This window comes from Kogia breviceps, chromosome 5, assembly GCF_026419965.1.
Source record: "Kogia breviceps isolate mKogBre1 chromosome 5, mKogBre1 haplotype 1, whole genome shotgun sequence".
NCBI lineage: Eukaryota > Metazoa > Chordata > Mammalia > Artiodactyla > Physeteridae > Kogia > Kogia breviceps.
In genome coordinates, this window is record NC_081314.1 from 13,229,757 (window position 1) to 13,250,814 (window position 21,058).

The following is a 21,058-nucleotide window of genomic DNA, read 5'->3' on the forward strand; positions in this document are numbered from 1 at the left end:
TCTCCATGTGCTTACCAAGACAAACTTCAATCCATATAAGGAGGGTTCTTTTTACTTTGCTTGTACAAAAGCTGGAATTGACAACAACTTGCTTTTTTTTAAAATTTACTAAATTGTGACTCTCTCTTCAGATCCTTCAGGTAAGGATCTCCTGTATGTTTCCAGAAGTTGCGGATACTTGGTACTGTGGGCTCCAAGGAGATTAGATGGCCTATAACAAGGCACTAAGTGACACTGCATCACGTGGTGTGTGTCTTTAATATCTTTCTTACACTTGAGAGTTCACTCTTTTGTAGAGAGCTTGGCTCAGCATTAAGATCTTCTGTAGGCCATGCCATCTAACTAGAAATGAATAATGGCCTTTTGTTGCTGTCGTATTAATTATTATAGATGCTTTCTGGTTACAGCAAGTAATATTGGCTTTTATTGACTATGGTGCTATAAAGACTTCATTTCATAACAAATTCCCATGTACTGGTCAATTTTATGTGTCGGCTTGACTGGATCACAGGGTGCCCAGATATCTGGCTAAACATTATTTCTGGGTGTGTCTGTGAGAATGTTTCTGGATGAAATTAGCATTAGCATTTGAATTGGTAGACTGAGTAAAGCAGATGGCCTTCCCCAGTGTGGGTGAGTCTCAGACAGTCTGTTGAGGGCCTGAATAGTACACAAAGGCGGAGGCAGGGGGAATTTGGCCTCTCTCTGCCTTTCTGCTTGAGCTGGGTCATCGACATTCTCCTGCCCTTGGACTGAGACCTATGCTATGGGCTTTCCTCATTCTCAGGACTATACCACTGGCTTTCCTGGGGCTACACCTTGCAGATGGTGGAACATGGGACTTCTCAGCCCCCATAATTCTGTGACCACTTCCTTATAATAAATTCTCTCTCTCTCTCTCTCTCTCTCTCTCTCTATATATATATATATATATATATATATACTGATAATATAACTCCTTTTAGTTCCGTTCCTCTGGAGAACTCTGAAGCCAACTCAAATACGAATGTTTTAATGGTCTAAGGTTGATTCAAGTTTGGGAAAGGTGATCTAACCCTTGGTCTGGCCAATCATATGTTGCTCAATCATTCTGATAGACAAGTGAGGGTTTTTTTTCCAGATATTTTTGTCCATTTGTTTGTTTTGCCATTAGAGTAATGCTGCAATAAATATCCTTGCACTTATACTTTCATATTTTATTCCTGTGGAATAGATTGTCCAAAGTGAGATTGTTGACTCAATTTTTTGTGTGTATTTTAAATTTTATAGATATTTCCAGATGGTTTTCAAAAAAGCTGAAGCAACTCATACTCCTACCAGCAATATATGAGACTGAACATTCTCTCACATCTTTGCCATCACTGTGTATTATCACTCCTTTTAAGTTTTACCAATCTGCTGGGTAAAAATTGGCATCTTGCTTTTGTTTTAATTTGCATTTCCCTGACTCTAAGTATAGTGGTTAAAAGCACAGAGTCTGAAGCCCACATACTGACACTTAATGGCTGTATTTCCTTAATCAAGAGTCTTGAGATACTTTTCACATCTGTCAAATGGAGATAAAGTACCCCCTTACAGGGTTGCTATGAGGATTAAGTGAGTAAATATATGTAAAGCTCTATGAAAAGTGCCTGGCTTATAATGAGCACTGTATAGGGGTTAGTATTATCAGTGAGTTTGAATAACTTTTAGTAAGTTTACTGACCATTTTTATGTCTCTTTTGTGAATTGCCTTTCCATATCCTTTGCCTATTTTTCGATTGATTTGTTTGTCATTTTCTTATCAATTTGTAGGTGCTCTTTGATACCTAATATAGGTATCTTTAGGCAAATATTAGCTGTGTGTTGCAAATATGCACTTTTCTCTATCATTGGTCTTTTGACTTTGTGTGTTGTATATATTTACATATACAACACATTTAAATCTGTATGTAGTCAAACACTTTCCTTTATGGCTTCTGTGTTTCATGTCTTGCCTAAGATCCCTTTTACTTTTAATGTTAAACAAATGTACTCCTAATTTGGAAATATATATATATATATATATATATATATATTTCTTTTTTTTTTTTTTTGCGGTACGCGGACCTCTCACTGCTGTGGCCTCTCCCGTTGCTCCACAGCACGTGGGATCCTCCCGGACCGGGGCACGAACCCATGTCCCCTGCATCAGCAGGTGGACTCTCAACCACTGCGCCACCAGGGAAGCCCTGGAAATATATTTTTAATTATTTATTTTACTCCACTATTTAAATCTCCATGATCATGACCTATGGTAGTGAGAACAAAAACCACAAATTAGCGTCTCAATAAGTTATCTTGTTATCCACAGGAATCTTCCCATCTTAAAAAACACTTTTCATTTGATCCTGTTGCTGATTTCTCTCCTGCTTTCTCTTTAAAAGGTCCCATTCTTTTATGCCATCTATTTCCTCTCTTCTCAAAACTCTAATTTACTATCTTCTTCTTTCTTGTTACTGGAAGATAGTAATTAAAGGTTACCAGTAACCAACTACTAACCAATTCCATCACCTTTTTCTTGGTCTTAATCCTTCTTGCCCTCACTGTGCCATTTGACCCTACTGGTCACATCCATCTTCACTGTCCTTTGTTGGACTAAAGATGCTGGTCTATCCAGACTCTTCTTTGGCCCTTATAGCAAACATCACTGTTTGCCTACCCAAGAGCACCTCCATCTCCCTTCCTTCTTGCTGGCAGAGACCACCACCCATCACAGAAGATGATAATGTCACATAGGCACATTTTCGGTCTACCTAAGCTAAGGCACAGATATATGCTGTGGTCCTGACCAGTGGTCCATGAGGGAAAGTCTGTTGGGTGGGCTACAGGGAAAAAGTTTGCTCTCTAATAAAACAAAGATTCATATTTTATAAGCAACTATATGAAGAGGTGATACCTTAAAGAGCAAAAAGGCATCTTGCAACAATGAGGAGAAAAGTCAGAGCACAAAAGCCACTACACTAAGATGATAGAGAGAAAGATGGAAGAATGTGGGTCCTTGGCAACACTGGTAAGCCATGGATCAAATCTAGAGACTCCCATCTCCAGATTTCCTGTGAGCAAGATGATATGCCCCTGTTACTTAAGCCATTTATAGTTCAGTGTCTTCTTACTTGCAGCCCAAAGCTTCCTTATTGAGCACTCACATGACCTCATAACAGCTACTTACTTTTATGGCCTCATAATGGCTCTCCTTGGCCTTCCAGCCCCCTTCCACCATCCTGCATCTAGAACATTCTCTCTAGAGCCACTTTGATTGGAGAATTCTGTTGCTTACACCATCACTGGTAATATTATACCAAGCAAAAGAAGCTAGTCACAGAAGACCACATATTATACTATTCCTTTCATCTGAAATGTCCAGAACAGGGAAATCTATAGGGACAGAAAATAGATTAGTAGTTTCTTAGGCCTCGGATGGGAATGGAGGGTTAGGGGGCGACAGACAAAGGGCATAAGATTTCTTTCTGAGGTGATGAAAATGTTCTAAAATTGACTGTGATGATGGTTGTACATATTTGTGAATACACTAAAAAACATTGAACTGTATACTTTAAGTGGGTAAAGTGTATGGTATATGAATTATATCTCAGTAAAGCTATTTAAAAAAAATAAAACCTTCGGAGATCATCCATTACCTAGAGAATAAGGCATGAATTCATTACCTTGGTATTCAAGGCTTACCACCCTCCAGCCTCAAACTACCATCTAACTTAATCCTTCTCTACTTCCCTATAAGGCAGACAATCAAACAGATCATGAGTGGTCCCAGAAATACAACCCATGCTTTTCTGCTTCTCTGCCTTTGCTCCTATGTTCTCTTGGCCTAGAGGCCTAGAACCTCTCCCACCACCTTGGTCTCTCAAAATTTAACTTGCCTTCAAGGTCCAGTTCAAATGTTCTCCCTCATCTTCCCAGGCAGAATTGTCCCTTGCTCCTCTGAATTCACAGAATTCAACATACTTCACATGATGTTTATCTGTCCCTTTTACAGGCTTATGGACACACAACCTCATTGACTGTATTAGCTCCACAGTTTCCAAATCAAAAGTTGGGTGGTGGGCTTCCCTGGTGGCTCAGTGGTTGAGAGTCCGCCTGCCAATGCAGGGGACACGGGTTCGTGCCCGGGTCCGGGAAGACCCCACATGCCGCGGAGCAACTAAGCCCGTGAGCCATAGCTGCTGAGCCTGAGCGTCCGGAGCCTGTGCTCCGCAGCGGGAGAGGCCACAACAGTGAGAGGCCCGCATACCGCAAAAAAACAAAACAAAACAAAAAAACAAAACAAAACAAAAGTTGGGTGGTAACAATGGGTCAGGAAGAAAGAATATTGCAAATCAAGACCATTTCAGAGAGTTTAAGTTATGTGTTTGCCATAATAGTCTTCCCACGAGAGCGGACCATCTCTGTCAGACATAGACTAGTGCTACATATCCTTTCCTCCCTTGCACAGTGTTCACTACTGTCTCTCAGGTGGATGTAAGAGCTTCACTTCCCTTTTTCTCCAGGATGCATGGAAAAATGGGCTTAGGTGCTTTTAATGAATGGTTTGTGTTAATGAATAGTCTGGTGGTTAATGAACCCCTGTGTTATATGCCACATAAGTAAAAGCTAGGTTGATTATACACACATTTTTAAAGATTATTAAAGCCTTTAAAAAAATAAAAGGGAATATTTTTTATAATCCTATGATGGAGGAGACCTTCCTAAATAAATCACAAAATCCCAGGTACCATGAAGAAAGTCAGTGATGGGGGTTTCCCTGGTGGTCCAGTGGTAAAGAATCCACCTTACAATGTGGGGGACAAGGGCTCAATCCCCGGTCAGGGAAGTAAGATCCCACATGCCATGGGGCAGCTAAGCCCGTGTGCCACAACTACTGAGCTCGCGTGCCTCAACTAGAGCCCGCGTGCCACAAACTACAGAGCTCACGCACTCTGGAACCCGCACGCCGCAACTACAGAACCCATGTGCCCTGGAGCCTGCGGGCCACAACTAGAGAGAAGCTCACATGCCGCAAAGAAAGATCCCGCACGCCTCCACGAAGATCCCTCCACTAAGACCCGACGCAGTCAAAAATAAAATAAATAAATAAAAAATAAATAAATATTGAAAAAAGAAGTCAGTGATGGATTTCTCTCCATAAAAACCTGCCTTCTGGATGGCAAAAGATAACATACACAAAGTTAAAGGACAAATGACAGACAGATATTTTCAAGAGTTATAATAATTAAAAGATGAATATCAGTACTAACTAAAAAACAACACATTAACAAGGGCAAAGCATATGAACAAGTGATTCATAGAAAAAATAGAAATGACAAATAGTGTATGAAAGATGCTCAATATCGTTAGCATCAGGGAAATGGAGACAACGCAACGAAGGTCTTTTGCTTGTCAGATGGACCACCATGGAAAAGACTGAGACTATCCATAACTGTCAAGCATATGGGGAAAAGATCAAACATATAGTAGTGTTGCACATATATTTTAATATGTATAATTTTTAAAGAGAAATTTCGTAGGATCTAATTATTTTCTGCCATGAACAGGTATTACATTCATAATTCCCAAATCAACTTTTAAAAAAACACTCTTGATGGTCAGTGAAGGAAATCTCAAATCCTTCCTATCCCAATTTCCCCATTCTAAGAGGCTTATACTGAGTACGGTTTTTTCTTTCTCCCTTTCGTTCTTTATTTCTGCGTTGGGTCTTTGTTGCTGTGTGCAGGCTTTCTCTAGTTGCGGCGGGGGGGGGGGGGGGCTACTCTTCGTTGTGGTGAACGGGCTTCTCATTGCGGTGGCTTCTCTTGTTGCAGAGCACGGGCTCTAAGAGCATGGGCTTCAGTAGCTGTGGCTCGAAGGCTCTAGAGCGCAGGCTCAGTAGTTGTGGCTCATGGGGTTGGTTGCTCCGCGGCATGTGGGATCTTCCCGGACCAGGGCCCGAACCCGTGTCTCCTGCATTGGCAGGTGGATTCTTAACCACTGAGCCACCAGGGAAGCCCCTGAGTACACTTTTTAAGATAATTTTCAGGTTGCTTACAATACTGAATAAGGAACCCTGGCAGGATTCATCGTCTTGAAGAGCCCTACTCTATTTCTTTAAGTGAGAATTTAATTTTAAAATTCTCCTTTGTTTGCCTGAACTGATATTAGCCATATTACCTGGCTTCTGCTTAATATAGTACACAACCAACTGACTGACTCTATGGGGAGGGGCAAGGATGGGGGAGGGACCGGGGAGGAGAGGGAGGAGAGGATGGGGTAGCTACTGTGTCCCGATTTCCTTCTGCCTGGCTTCCCTTGATCAAGGGTCAGTTGTACGGATGCTTTTCATTTCCCTGCTGTTGGTTTCCCTGCTTTAATATAAGGTTGGGTCTCAGTACAGAGTTTTGTAATCTTTACAGTCGACCGAATACGCAGACTTTTCCTGAGCCTGGTATATTCCTTCATCCCACTGTGCTTCCTAAATAGGGCCGTATCAGTCCTGTAACACATTTGATGAGTTAGAAAATGGTGTCCACTCAGGCACAGCCCCCTGCCAGGCTGCAGGGCTCTGTGAGTGGAGCACAGGGGGTCTTCAGGCCCTCCTGACCCCCGGGCCACTATACTAGTAGCCCTGTTCCTCACACCAGCCCTAGACCAAGGGCTGCACAGGAAATCTTTGCAAATTGCAGTTTCCTCATTTCGAATGGTCACAGGGCACAGTGGCGCCTGCTACAGTTAATGCTGCAGACACGTGGCTTGGGTTTTTTTCCTAGCTGCTCCTGCTAAGCTGCCCTTTGAGATTTCATCAGGGGTCCAAATCTCCTGCGTTAATGCCTTTAGCCGCTTCACCGCTCCCCCCAGCACACACGCAAACACACACCCCACAGCCTCAGTGTTCACCCACGAAACAGAGAGTGACAGAGAAATCAATCGGTGTCTTATCCTTTTTTACTGTTGTGCCCTTATCAGTGAAAAAGAATGATAAGGTAATTTTCATCTTGGCCTTCAGTTTTAAGTTCTGGGCTTGTCTTCCTCAGGGGAAAAGAAATAGTCCTTTGTGCTTTGGAGTCTTAAACAGAGACGTTTCTAGGTCCCAGGTGAAGGTTCTTCACTGAGATCTTCAGTTGGAAACCAGTCATATTAAGAAGAATTTTTCAGGATGGCAAAAACAGTTGCTGGGTTTTTTTTGTTTTTTTTTTTTTTGTGTGTGTGGTACGCGGGCCTCTCACTATTGTGGCCTCTCCCGTTGCGGAGCACAGGCTCAGCGGCCATGGCTCACGGGCCCAGCCGCTCCGCGGCACGTGGTATCCTCCCGGACCGGGGCACGAACCCGCGTGCCCTGCATCGGCAGGCGGACTCTCAACCACTGCGCCACCAGGAAAGCCCAACAGTTGCTGTTTTGAAAGGAGGGATATTTGGCCCAGGCTTATTGGTGGCTTCCCTGAGATGGAGAATTCTGTGTGTGTGTGTGTGTGTGCGCGCGCGCGCGTGCGTGCATGTGTAGAGGTAGTGGGTGCAGGTTTCCAGGGTGAGGAGGGTCTGTGTCCCACCATCCCTGCAGGAACTCAGGTGAGAGGCTACCTGAAAGCCAGTGGGGGCTGGACACCACACACTCCTGCTTTGAGAGCCTGGATGGGGGTTTCCATGGATACCTGTGGCCAGTGGCAAGAGGAACATAGCAACAAGAAGCCTCTCCGCGGTCCTCCAAGCCAGAAAAGGCCAGCACATGGGGTAGCAGAAGGAGAGGTGGTAACCATGGCGCCCCGCATGGCCTGCGAATCAGGATATCCCCTCTCTCCTGGGCCTGTGAGAGCCTGGGAGCCAGGGACAGGGAGACCCAATAACCATGATACTGGACTCTTCCCCAACCTTGGTGAGTAAGAAATTTGAAGCCAAGTTTAATTTGATCTTAGAGAAACAGAAAAATGTAGCATCCTTTGCACCTGGGTATGGTGGAGCAATTCTTACCTCTCACCCGCGTTTCTCTCTATAATGTAATCTATGGAATTTCCCCTTGGAATGAGAGGGGCGCCTACATTTTGACCAGAGCTTCCTTAACTCCTTCCTCTGATCATAATCTTCACCTCTTAGAAATTCTCTCTTGTCTAAACAACATGCAGGGGACTTCCCTGGTGGTCCACTTGGTAAGACTCCACGCTCCCAATGCAGGGGGCCTGGGTGCTATCCCTGGTCGGGAACTAAAATCCCACATGCTGTGTGGTGCAGTCAAAAAAAAAAAGAGAGAGAGAGTAAGAAGAATCATGAAAATGGGGTCTGGAATTGGGGACACCAGCCTAGACCTAGATCTTGATGACGCTAGTAACACAACTGGATGAACTGCAAGTCCCTACACAAAGGGATTGAGTTCCTTTGAGTCAGAGTTTTAAATTAACACTCACTGCACAAAAAGGCAATGTGGTACGCACTCTGCAGATACAGAGAAGTAAAAGATATGGTCCTTCCAGGAAGGAGGCACCAGCTCACTGGAGATATAAGACTCTGGGCCATGAAATGCAGAACGGGGCCGAGGTGATAGGTAAAACACAGGGAGCCCAGGGAGCCACAAAGACTGGATAGTCTGGGAAGTCTCCCTGGAGGAGGCATCCTGGGAGGAAACCCTTGTCCCATCCAGTTTCCTGATTTCAGCTGGCTGTGAGAAGAGAGAGGTGGAAGGCAAGGAGAAGTTTCCAGGGACTTGAAAAAGGGACAGAGGTGAGAAGGCTCACTGCTTGGTTGTGAGATAGATGGTGATGTTGGGGGTAACAGGGGAACACAGGGAGTTCGATCTGGAGGGTGGGACCAGATCGTGGATGGCTTTCAGTGCTGGGCAGCAGAGTTCAGACATAAGGTGGTTAAGTTTCCGGCACGAGAATTACATGATGAAAGCAGAGTTTAAGGTGGATTAGCAGGCAGCTCCCATGAGAGATGCCAAGTGTTAGAGGTTCTCTGGGTTAGTAATATGGATTTTTTTTGTAATGATGCCTATGGTATTCAAAAAGAATGTTGACTTTGAGACGCAAGCATTGTGTGTGTTGTGCATAGAACTTCTAAAGAGGTTTATTCCTTGATGTGACTTAATGTGACTTAATCCGTACTATTAGTAAAGGAGAGTAAAGGGACTGTGGATTTAGGAAATCAACAAGTCCAATCAGGAGGGTCTGGGCTGGAGAAACCTGGGGACTAGCCTAAGACCAAGTGCCCGAGTGTGAACTTCATAAGGTGGTCACGAGAAACTGCGGAAGTTGGCTCATGACCGTGTTGTTCTGCAAGACCACACTTGAAGGAGGAATAAAGACAGTGTCCCTGGAGACAACTGCTGGAGTCCAGCACAGCTTCCGAGAAACCATCCCAGCTAAAGGTGAGTAAGTGGCACCTGGGAGCACCCTCACTGCACTCAGTGTCTGATTTTGCCATGTGACCTTTTGCTCATTCACTCAAATGCACTCCTTCGTTCAGGTATTTATATGCGCTAAGGCGCTATGGAAGGTGCAGACTCCAAGAATGAGACAGACATGCACAGGAGTGGTGGTAGCTCAGAGCTGCTGCTCTCCCTTTCCTTCTTCCTCCTCTCCCTTCCTCACCACCCCCACCCACTGGAAAACTGAAATTGCTCTTGTATCGGTGGGTGATGGGTTCCCAGTTTTCTTCCATGAGTTCCAATGTCAACTCTTGCTTTCTGTCTAGTAACATAAGTGAAGACATTCAACGAGAAGTTTCTAGAATTCCTTCCTTCTCTGTTCCTTCTAAGGGGTGTGGGTTGGAGGAAGGGTCTTTGGTTTGTCTGAGCTGAGGTAAGGGATGCAACATGGGAAAGGCTGGAGAAGGGGGGAATCACCCTTGGGGGAATGGGGTCCGGTCTCCGTGAAAGAAGAGAGGATTAGGGTTGGGTAAAAGAGGGGGAGGAAGAGGAACAGTGAGGGTGATGGAGACAGAGAGCTTGGTGGGGAGAGGAAGAGAGAGAGGGTCTGAGTAGTCCTGCTGTCTCTTTGGAGGAAGCTTTGCTGATTATGCTGTGTTGCGCTCCCACCGTGGCCTGCACTGGGCTACTTTTCAAGGCTCTTGGGTGGGGAGGAAGGTTTTTCCATTGTTTGGGGGACTTTTGGGGGCTGCAAATCAGTACTAAGACTGAAGGCAGCTTAGTCTTATTTGGGGGGGGGGGTTCCTGCTTCAGTTACGTGGTCCAGCTTCCTCCGCCTTCTCTGTGCATGTTTGATGTCTGAGCCCATTGGCCTGCGGGCCTGTAATGATTACAGATGTGACCTTTACGACGACGGCACGACTTGAAGTGCTTCCCCAGGCTCCTCACACACCGAGACTGTTGTTTCTGCCATTTTTTTTTGTTTAAATCCCTTCCCTCCGCTCAGTCTAGCCAGCCATCCCTTGATGAATGTTTCTACCAGTTCTGTTTCCTTCCTCATCTTTCTTTCAACTTGAAGCCCTTCCACTGACCTTCTCCTCATCTATATCTCTTCACTCTACAACATACTTTGAATCCTAGGATTCCATGAAAGTTGGATTCTGAGAGGTCAGAAGATCACCTGGTTCTTTCGTAGCCTATACACACCTCGAGGACAGAAACGTAGACGTTTGTGTGGCCCCAGAAGCAGGCAAGGTGCTGGGATGATTCTCCTTCCCCAAGATAACCCCATGCCTCCTCCCTCTCTGCCTTCCGGTCTTACAGGGGAAAGCAGCCCTCCTGCCCACTCCCCAGCTCATTTTCCCGCTTTGTTTTGCTTTATCACCTGATATATTACACATTGATTGATTAAATTGCTGAATATCTGTCTTCCCTGCTCCCCTAGAATGTAAGCTCTGTGAGGGCAAGGACCCCATCTGTACCTCAGGCCTAGAATCAGGCTGGCATAAATACTTATGAGTATATGAATTCCTGGTAGTTTCAGGTACACAGTCAATGTGGAACTGAATTAAAGAATTGGAAGTCTACTTGAAATATAACCTCATAAAACGAGGCTTTCACTTTGTGTTGAAATCTTGAGCAACCTGAGGTTCAAACTGCTTCTTCTCTTTCTTTTCCAGGGAGAATTTTAAAACCCTCAAAAAATATCAGCTTAACTCAGATAAAAATATTACATTGTGAGATGACGATTACACTTAATACTTAATATATGTTCAGTGTATGATATTGAATCTGAGAGAAACAAAAAGGGGAGATGGATGTTATTTATAATTTTTTCTAATTGTTTTGTTTTGGTTATTGGACTTGGACTGTGTATTTAAATTGGCCTTTGGAATGAAAGTATGTCATATGCCTTTTTTTAAAAAAGTGTAGGGCTTCCCTGGTGGCGCAGTGGTTGAGAGTCCGCCTGCCGATGCAGGGGACGCGGGTTCGTGCCCCGGTCCGGGAGGATCCCACATGCCGCGGAGCGGGTAAGCCCATGAGCCATGGCCGCTGAGCCTGCGCGTCCAGAGCCTGTGCTCCGCAACGGGAGAGGCCGCAACAGTGAGAGGCCCGCGTACCACAAAAAAAAAAAAAAAAAAATAGTGTGATTCATTTGTCAGAAGAATTCATGAAACATGTAAGGGTAATATAAAGCAAAGACTTTATACGTATAAAGTGTAAGTGTAAGGCAAACAACTGGTTAATCGCCCCCCAAGTCAAATGGCAGTGAGTTCAGCTCTGCAGGAGCCCCCAGCATCCCCTTCCTGAGTCCTGGGCACAGCTCTCTCCCTGACCCAAAGGTAACACAATTCTGACTTGTGTGATCATCTTTCACCTGCTTTTCTTTATAGTTTTGCAACCCATGTCTTATAATTTTTAAAGCTTTGTCCAAATAATCATGCACATTGTTAAGAAAAAAATAAAAGCCATGGTTTTCTGTCTTTCCCAGTCCCACTCTGCAGAGGCAACCACTTCTTACCTTGCAAGACATTTCTTCTGGTAGACATCTCCATACCTTTTAACAATATGCTTATGTTACTATTGCATGATGTACCTACCCATTTTAAGAGGGTGAGAGTAGAGGAGAGAAGTGAGCTTACCAACAGAACAAAAATTTGAATTATATCTGACCTGTCATTAGCAACACTGGATGCTAAAAGACACCGGAACAATTTTTCAACATTCCCAGAAAAAAGATTTCAACGTAAAAATCTCCTCCTAGCCAAGGTATCGATTAAATGTGAAAATTGAATACAAGGTGGAAGAAAATTGATTGCCTACACATCGTTTCTAAAGAAGTTACCTGAGGATCTGCTTCAGTAAACCAAGGGAGTAAGACCATAAGCAACAAGTTGTGGGGTCCAGGAAGCAATTGAATCCAGGGAAGATACCAAGTGATTCTGGTGCAGGAGATTGGAGAGCAAACTGTCCAAATAGGAGTGTCTCAGGAGCAAAGAAGGGGATTTGAAAGAATGCCTGATCAGACAAGGAGAGTAGGTAGACTTGAGAATTAAATAATGGCAAAGATTCTCACAAAGCCAAATACAAACTCCAGGGAGGGAAAAAAACCAAAAAGCTATACAGGAAAAGACATGTAATCAGAGTGATTACTAGCCCAATGGCATACAATATTTTCACGGTCATAGTAATGTAGACCCTGTTACTGATTTTCAACTTCTAGACTGTTGAGAGAGCATGAAAGACTTAGTTTTGGTCTCAGGACAGATTATAAACATCATAAAGGACCTCTTCTACATCCTCGATGCGTAAAATTTATGATTATATGTCTAGAAGACTGATGCCCTTCACCTCTGGGAAACATCTTATATTTCACATTATCTAATTTTTCTTTCTGTAACTTCTGTTGGTCAGATGTAGGACATCCTGCATTAGCCTCTAAGACTTTTTTCTCTTATGATTTCCATCCCTTTGTCCTTTCTCTGGGAGATTTCTTTGAATTTATATTCTAATGCTTCTGTTGAATTTTTAAATATAAATGTGGTTTTTAATTTGAAGGGGCTATTTACACTTCTCTGATTATTTCTTTCTCATTCATTGTATCCTGTTCTTTTACGATGAAATATCTTTTCAGATTTCTCTGAGAACACTAATTGGAGGTTTCTTTCTTCCTTTGTGTTTCGTTTCTTTACTCTTTCCTCTGGGTCACTCCTGTGTTTATTTCCACCTAGCTTTCATGTTGTGACCTTTCTTCACAACATCCTCAGTTGTCTTTACTTCAGAATGAGGCAATAAAATGCTAATTGGTACTTTTTTTTTTTGCACATGGATGGGGCTTATTAGTTGCACGTTTACATTATGGTGATCTAGCTCTGCCAGTTACTTGCTGTGTGACCTTAGGCAAGTTATCTAACCACTCTGTTCTTCAGTTTCTCCTAGAGTTGTTGTGAACATTAAATGAATTAATATGTAATGTATTCATTACAGTGTTATATAACTATTTATTGCTTCTCTTACTTTTGCTCTACTTACCTGGAAAAGACCCAGCTAGGGAACTCCTAAATCCCAGCATGTCAGGGTCTTACCTTTGGGGCCATTACATTTTTGTAGAGAGAAGAACAAGGTTGTTGTTTTTTATTGGAAGGGGGAATGTGTCAGGGGCGGCCTATCTGGCTGCCAAGTGGGGTGAGAGGCCAACTGCTCCTTTGTGCCATTTTATCAGTCACCATAGTTTCAGCCCCATCACTCTCACAGCTGCTGTTTATGAATTGCCTAGTATCCCAAGTTCTCTCGCAAAAGATTTCCTTCTCTGTTCTATCTGCCTTCAAATTCCCACTCACATAATATAAGCTTAGCTTCCTCTATTCTCTTTCTTCTGCCATCACTCCTCTATCCACTATCTACCCTCCAGAAATTCTTTGAAATCTCTTATCTGCTGAGAGTCCCTTTGCCATTACTGAGTATTTATCACTTTTTAAATGTCATTATTATCATTTTAGTGGGGTTTTTGGTGAGGATAAAATCAAGCATGCTGGGCTTCCCTGGTGGCGCAGTGGTTGAGAGTCCGCCTGCCGATGCAGGGGACACGGGTTCGTGCCCCGGTCTGGGAAGATCCCACGTGCCGCGGAGCGGCTGGGCCCGTGAGCCATGGCCGCTGAGCCTGCGCATCCAGAGCCTGTGCTCCACAACGGGAGAGGCCACAGCAGTGAGAGGCCCGCGTACCGCAAAAAAAAAAAAATCAAGCATGCTTCATCTGCCATCTTTAACCAGACATCCATACACTCTCTTGATAGATACAGTGCCAGTTTCTGTGTTTGAAATCCGGGCTCTTTTACATGCGTTTCTTTCACTTGTAGGGTCCTTTAAACTTGGGCAAGGGACTTCCCTGGTGGTGCAGTGGTTAAGAATCCGTCTGCCAATGCAGGGGACAAGGGCTCAAGCCCTGGTCCTGGAAGGTCCCACACGCCGCCGAGCAACTAAGCCCGTGCGCCACAACTACTGGGCCTGCACTCTAGAGCCTGTGAGCCACACCTACTGAGCCTGTGTGCCATAACTGCTGAAGCCTGAGCGCCGAGAGCCCGTGCTCCGCAACAAGAGAAGCCACTGCAACGAGAAGCCCACGCACTACAACGGGGAGTAGTCCCCGCTCGCTGCAACTAGAGGAAGCCCGTGCACAGCAACGAAGATCCAACACAGCCAAAAATAGAATATAAATAAATAAATAAATTTATAAAAACCAAACAAACAAAAATCACTCGGGCAAGGCGCAGAAGGGAGGGAAGACAGGAAGTGGTAGCCAAAGTCACTTGCTATAGTTGAAGGCTCTTAGAAGATAGTCTACTAATGCGTTCCCCTCCTGGAATGAGACAGTCGATCTGAATTTGCAGTCAGCAGCAGAGAGGTTTTTAGGCAAAGGTTCAGGAAAGATATTGGAAGTAATGATAAACGTAAATCACTTAGAGAGGGAGATATAAATTACTTCCCAGTTTCAATGTAGTTATTATGAGTATTTCTTTTACTGTAACTACTACCAGATCATTCCTCTGTGATATTATTGCTGGAAGTCAGTATGTACATTAGCTCAAGAATGAATGTGAGCTCTTTTTGCAAAATACAAAACAGTGGTAGTTCTATTTTGAAAAACAACCATTCGTGGGCTCATGATGCACTATTTCCATTACATTTATCCTATGAATGTACTGAGTAAAACTAGGCCACTGCTTTGAAGCTCAAGAGGGTAGAATTCACAACCATTTATTTATTTAAGCATTTTAAAATGCTTATTACTGGCAAATGCTTATTACTGGCAATAATAACGTCAATAGATTCTGAACTGCTCTTCAAACAAATAATTACAGACAATAATACATTGGTAACCACAACCCTACTTAAAGAATTTGCTAGTGGCTAACTTACGTTAAAGAAAAATACTTTTTTTAAATTGAAGTATAGTTGATTTACAATGTTGTGTTAAAAATATCTTTTAACTGTGACATATGTTATCAGTCAGGGTCTACCCAGAACAACAGAAATTACCACACATATTTATAACAGAGGGAATTTAATGCAGGTAATTGGTGACACAGTTGATGGACAATCTGAGAAGTTTAGATTAGTGACTGTGGAAGTCACTGCCAAGCTTGGGCCAGAGGGAAAATCAGAGGAGGTGTTGTTACCAGAGCCCAGCGACTGGGGTCACTGATGTCGGCCGGAAGCACAGCTAGCCCTCCTGGCAGGAGCTGGAGCCTTGCTACAGTTACTGTCAGAAATGTCATAGAAGGGCCAGAGGCTTCCTGGGAGAGTAACACCCTGGCCTTTCCCTTCCCCCAGCCCAGTGCTTCTCATTGGCTGAGCCCAGCTGGAACACAGGTGACCTGGCAGCCTGGAAAAGCCGCAGTGGCCAGTCCCCCTGAGACACAGAGCAGAGCAAGGGAAGGTAAGGAATGGATCTGAAACCAATGGGCCCATGACCCGAGCAACATGTACATAGCATTATATATAGTATGGACATTCCTTAGGTTAAATATATGTGTCTATGTATAATATGAATATATATGTGTATACCTCTGCAGCTCTGTTGGCACTCAGATTAAATTGGAGCCATAGTCTTGGCCAGTTGAGCCAGGGTTCTCTTAATGGGTTAAGATCAGGTTCAAATGAGCCATAAACTATTGCTAATATAATAACTATTGCCAATTAAATGACACTTTTATTTTTTAAATCAGAAAACATATCAACCAGCCTTTGGACATGGAAACCATTTCTTTCCTCTCATTTTATCTCTAATCCTAATTCTAGGAGCATATAATCTAAGATGCACAGCTACAATTTCCATGATGGCATAAATGCCCACCCACACAGAATGCACACACCGTATGACTTCTAAACCAGCACCACCAAGTTTAAGATTCTTGGGGCTTCCCTGGTGGCGCAATGGTTAAGAATCCACCTGCTAATGCAGGGGACACGGATTCGATCCCTGGTCTTGGAAGATCCCACATGCCGCAGAGCAACTAAGCCCATGCACGACTACTGAGCCTGCGCTCTAGAACCCGTGAGCCACAACTACTGAGCCTGTGTGGCACAGCTACTGAAGCCCATGTGCCTAGAGCCCGTGCTCTGCCACAAGAGAAGCCACTGTACCGTGAAGCCCGCGCACCGCAATGAAGAGGGGCCCCCGCTCGCTGCAACTAGAAAAATCCCACGCTCAGCAACAAAGACCCAACGCAGCCAAAAATAAATAAATAAATTTATTTTTTAGAAAAAGCTTCTTCAGTAAATGTCATGAGACTATGAAAGAATAATATTCTGAAACCCAGGCTTTGCAACAAAAATGAAGAATAATTCTTTGATTCTTGCTTTATAAAAGCTAGTAATGGAAGTGCTGAGCTGGCTGTTTTCCCACACTAATTTCCTCCTGGCAGACAGCAGAATAAAACATTCACAGTAGACAGTGCCTTCTTTCAGAGACTGTGAAACCTACCGGGTATGTGTAGGAGCCTTGAGCCTCAGTCTCCTTCAGACCTGAGCACTACGCCATAAAGGAAACCCCGAGAGTTTGAGACATGCCCTTGGCCTGTGCTTTCTAGAAAATCGACAGTTGGCTACATGGAGCAGACCAGGCTGGGCCAGACTGGACATTGACTCATTTCCTATTTACCCTGAGTCTGAGCGTCTCACCCCAACTCCCCTCTGCTCCTTTAGCGAGACTTTCAAGCCAAGAGGAAATAAAAACGTTAAGAAGCTGTAGACTGTGCTGCCTGTTTTCATCCTCCCCCTTTGTTGCAATGGAACAACAGCTTGGATGAACAAAAGGCAACTGTACAATGAATTCTAAGTAATTATAATTAAAATGGGTAGAAGGGAGAAAAGGAGAAAGAGTAGAATAAATGAAAGGGGAGGAGCTAACAAAGAAACGTCCCAGCTAATGGGAAATGTTTATTTCAAGGCTGCTACCCTCACCCACACCCCAGCCTCAAGGTTATTCACAAAGAAAGTCTCTTGGTAACTGGTTAGCCCTGCCGGCTGATCCCAGGAAGCCTTAGCCAAGCCAGTTAAGTGAGAGTCTCTGGGGTGTGAAGCAAGTTGTCAGTATTTTTAAGGTCCCTGTGATTCTGACGTGCAGACAGGATTGAGAACCTCCGAGGTGAGCCCCTGCCTCGGGCAGAACGTGGTCAAAGGGTGAACGGCAGGAGTTGGGGAGGTGATTGCTCTCACTGGTAAAAAAATCAAGTCACTATTTAGGGAACTGGCCGCCAGTCGGGGGTTGTTCCAGGAAATATCTTCCCCCACAGTGGCCTCAGTAAGGCAGAAACTGCCAGCCCAGCCCCTGCGGAGGACAGGCACTGCCCTCTGTTCATAGGCTCTGAGCACAAGTTCTCCATGCGGCTGATCTTGTCCCCTGAGAGGCCTTTGGGAACTCCACGGGGTGTTCTCAGTTGCCACCAAGACTGGGGCTTGGGGAGGAAGCTAAGCTGTTGGAGTGGGTAAGGGAAGGATGGGGAAGGAGCTAATGTTGGAAAACTACTGCGTGTCAGGCACGGGGACGGGCACTTGGGAGAGGAGCGGGATCCCACCCTCCCACGTCTCCGGCCCCCAACACGCATGCACGCACGCTCACCCACACACCACACCCGTCTACAGATTTTCTGAGCTCAGGGAGAAGCAATATGCCAACGCATGCCAGCTCAGAGATGGAACCCAAGGGGGAGATGGGAGAAAAACTGCCCTTGCACAATGAGGCAGGAGAATTAGTTCACACGAAAGAAGCTCAAAGTTGAATGAAGAGAAGCACGGTGAATCGCACATGCAGGCAGATGGGGCTGGGAAAAGAGGACTCCGTCCTCGCACCGTGAGGTCTGCTCGGCTTTAGATCTTGTGGGACAGAAGAGCGGCAGCCAGAGCAGAACTCCACCTTCTTCAATGCTCACATCCCTGCACCCTCCACGGGCCAGTGTCTACCTCTTCCCAGCACAGGTGGTCCAATATCAGCTGTCCAGGCCCAGACCTTCCATCCCCAGGGGGTACCTCTGTGGTCACTCCACACCTGTGTCCCCAGGACTGACTCTGACCAACCCTCTCAAAGCCTTCTATACATTTTTTTAAAAATTTAATGTTCTGCCTTCCTAGGACCACTGCATCTCCCTTTCCCACAGAAACCACCAGAGCTTCTTCCCAGACCAGACATCTATCCAGAGTGGCTGCCTCGTCTTTTGAACCCACCCAAGTACAGTTTCACCCAGCTACTTCCCTTTGCAGAAGTCCTCAGAAGCACATCCGGGGCGGGGGGAGGCAGTTGCTAACTCTTGGCAAACACTCAGTAAAGTCTAGACCCTTGATGACAAGAAGTGTCTAGATATATACCAGGCCTAGCTACCTTCTCGGGAAGATGAGAAATCACTTTATTTCTTCCCTAGGATTGACAGAAGGGCTTCTGGCCTTACCAGCTCTGGTATGCAGAATAATGGCTCTCCCCCAAAGAGGTCCACGTCCTAATCCCTAGAACCTGTGAACATGTCACTTTACGTGGCAAAAGGGGCTTTGCAGAAGTGATTAAGGTCACGAACCTTGAGAGGGGGAGATTATGCTGGGTCATCTGGGTGAGCACAGTGTAATCACAGGGGTCCTTCAAAGCAGAGAGCCAGTGAGAGGGGAGCGTGACTATGGAAGAAGGGCCATGTGGACACACTATCACGGGCTTTGAAGATGGAGGGTGAGAGCCACGAGCCAAGGAAGGGGGCCAGCTTCTAGAGCTGGGGAGGGTGGGGAAAAGGGTTCTCCCCTGGAGCCCCCAGAAAGAAACACAGCCCTGCTGACACCTTGACTTTAGCCCAGTGGGACCCATGTCAAACTTCTGACATGCAGAACTGTCAGATAATAAGTATATATTTTATCAATGGTTGTTCAGCAGTTAGTTGTGATTTTGGTGTTTCTGTAAGAAGAGGTGAGCTCACGTCCTTCTACTCTGCCATCGTCTCCTCTATCAATAAGTATGTACTTTAAGCCACCAAGTATGTGGTGATTTTTTTTTTTTTTTTTTTGCGGTATGCGGGCCTCTCACTGCCGCGGCCTCTCCCGTTGCGGAGCACAGGCTCCGGACGCACAGGCGCAGCGGCCATGGCTCACGGGCCCAGCCGCTCCACGGCATGTGGGATCCTCCCGGACCGGGGCACGAACCCGTGTCTCCTGCATCGGCAGGCGGACTCCCAACCACTGCGCCACCAGGGAAGCCCTGTGGTGATTTTTACAGCAACAGTGGAAGACTATTACAGAACTGACTAAAATGTAGCCAAAAGTTGACCACAGTTTAAGGTCTCCTGTCCTGCTCTTACCAGAATACAAAGTACACCCGGGTTCCTAAGGTAAATGGAACACATGAAGCAGATTTTATGCTTCAGACGTACTATTTAGAGCCACGTCTGCCAGAGTTTCCGGGATCCAAGTTTTCTCTCCTCTACTGTTAGAGGTTCTTGGATGGAAATGTTTGAGAATCACTGACAAGAGAATCCATTGGCCTCGTTCACGGAATTCACACAATGGAGCACGCCATGGGGCGTACAGACAAAGGAGACAACTGCCATGAATTTGAGCCACGTAACCTTCTCAAGGTCACACCACGTTTGAGGCAGAGCGTTTGTGAATATTCTTTTCCCAGAAGGAGAATCATACTTTGAAATCTGCCTGGCCCCGGCTCCACTGTGGTTGCTCAAGATGTCAGTCGGTTTCTTTCTCTGCCGTGGCCCCAGAATCTTCAACCTGCTCTGCCCCGGAATCGTCAACCAGCAGGGGGCCTAGGATACCTACCACCCTCTGCTGGACCGGAAGACCACGCGTGGACTAGAAGCCTAAGCACACTGTGGTCTCAGGTGCCATCTTCCAGCACCTGTGGCCACCAAGGAAGAGGCCACCCACCTGCTCGGCCCTCTTGGCCCAGAGTCCGTGTCCTTCTCCACCATCTCCCCTCCCCTACTCCTGGGAGTTGTCCAGCCTTGCGGCCTGGTCAGCTCATGTTTTGGCCTCATGTCATCATCTAATCTCCAAGGGCCCTGTCGCTGCTCCCTGATGCTCCCGCCACACTGACTTTTATGACTTCACACCAAGCCCCAAGCTCCCCCGTGATGCTGCCACCCTGCTCCTCGGATGGAACCCCTTGGAATTCTGAGCAGGGTCACAAGATTACACTGGACTCTGACCCCACTACCGGGGTCTTGGATGCTGTGATTTGCCCATTTTCTTCCCTTTGCCGGTTTTTTAATTGGGTTATTTGTCTTTTTATTATTAAGTTGTAAGAGTTTTTACATATTCTAGATACAAGTCCCTTCTCAGAAATATAATTTGCAAATATTTTCCCCTATTCTGTGGGCTGTCTTTGAATGCTTCTTTTTTTTTTTTTTTTTTTTTTTTTTGCGGTACGCGGGCCTCTCACTGCTGTGGCCTCTCCAGTTGCGGAGCACAGGCTCCGGACGCGCAGGCTCAGCGGCCATGGCTCACGGGCCCAGCCGCTCCGCAGCATGTGGGATCTTCCCGGACCGGGGCACGAACCCGCGTCCCCTGCATCGGCAGGCGGACTCGCAACGACTGCGCCACCAGGGAAGCCCTGGATGCTTCTTAATCATCCTTATACCCATAGTCTCTAGCACAGTAGGTATTTAATAAATCTTTATTGAATTCAATTGAATTCCTCTTAGGTCTTTT

The 21,058-nt window shown here is 45.5% G+C and overlaps 1 long non-coding RNA gene across 1 annotated transcript in view; it reads left to right on the plus strand.

The window, feature by feature from the left end:
* Positions 1 to 16,362, plus strand: part of LOC136794222 (uncharacterized) — a 44,298-nt gene extending 27,936 nt beyond the window's left edge. The window contains exons 2-3 of the long non-coding RNA XR_010840620.1: positions 14,221 to 15,800; positions 16,163 to 16,362. This is a non-coding gene — a long non-coding RNA (uncharacterized lncRNA). The remainder of the gene's footprint in view (positions 1 to 14,220; positions 15,801 to 16,162) is intronic.
* The last annotated feature ends 4,696 nt before the right edge of the window (positions 16,363 to 21,058 follow it).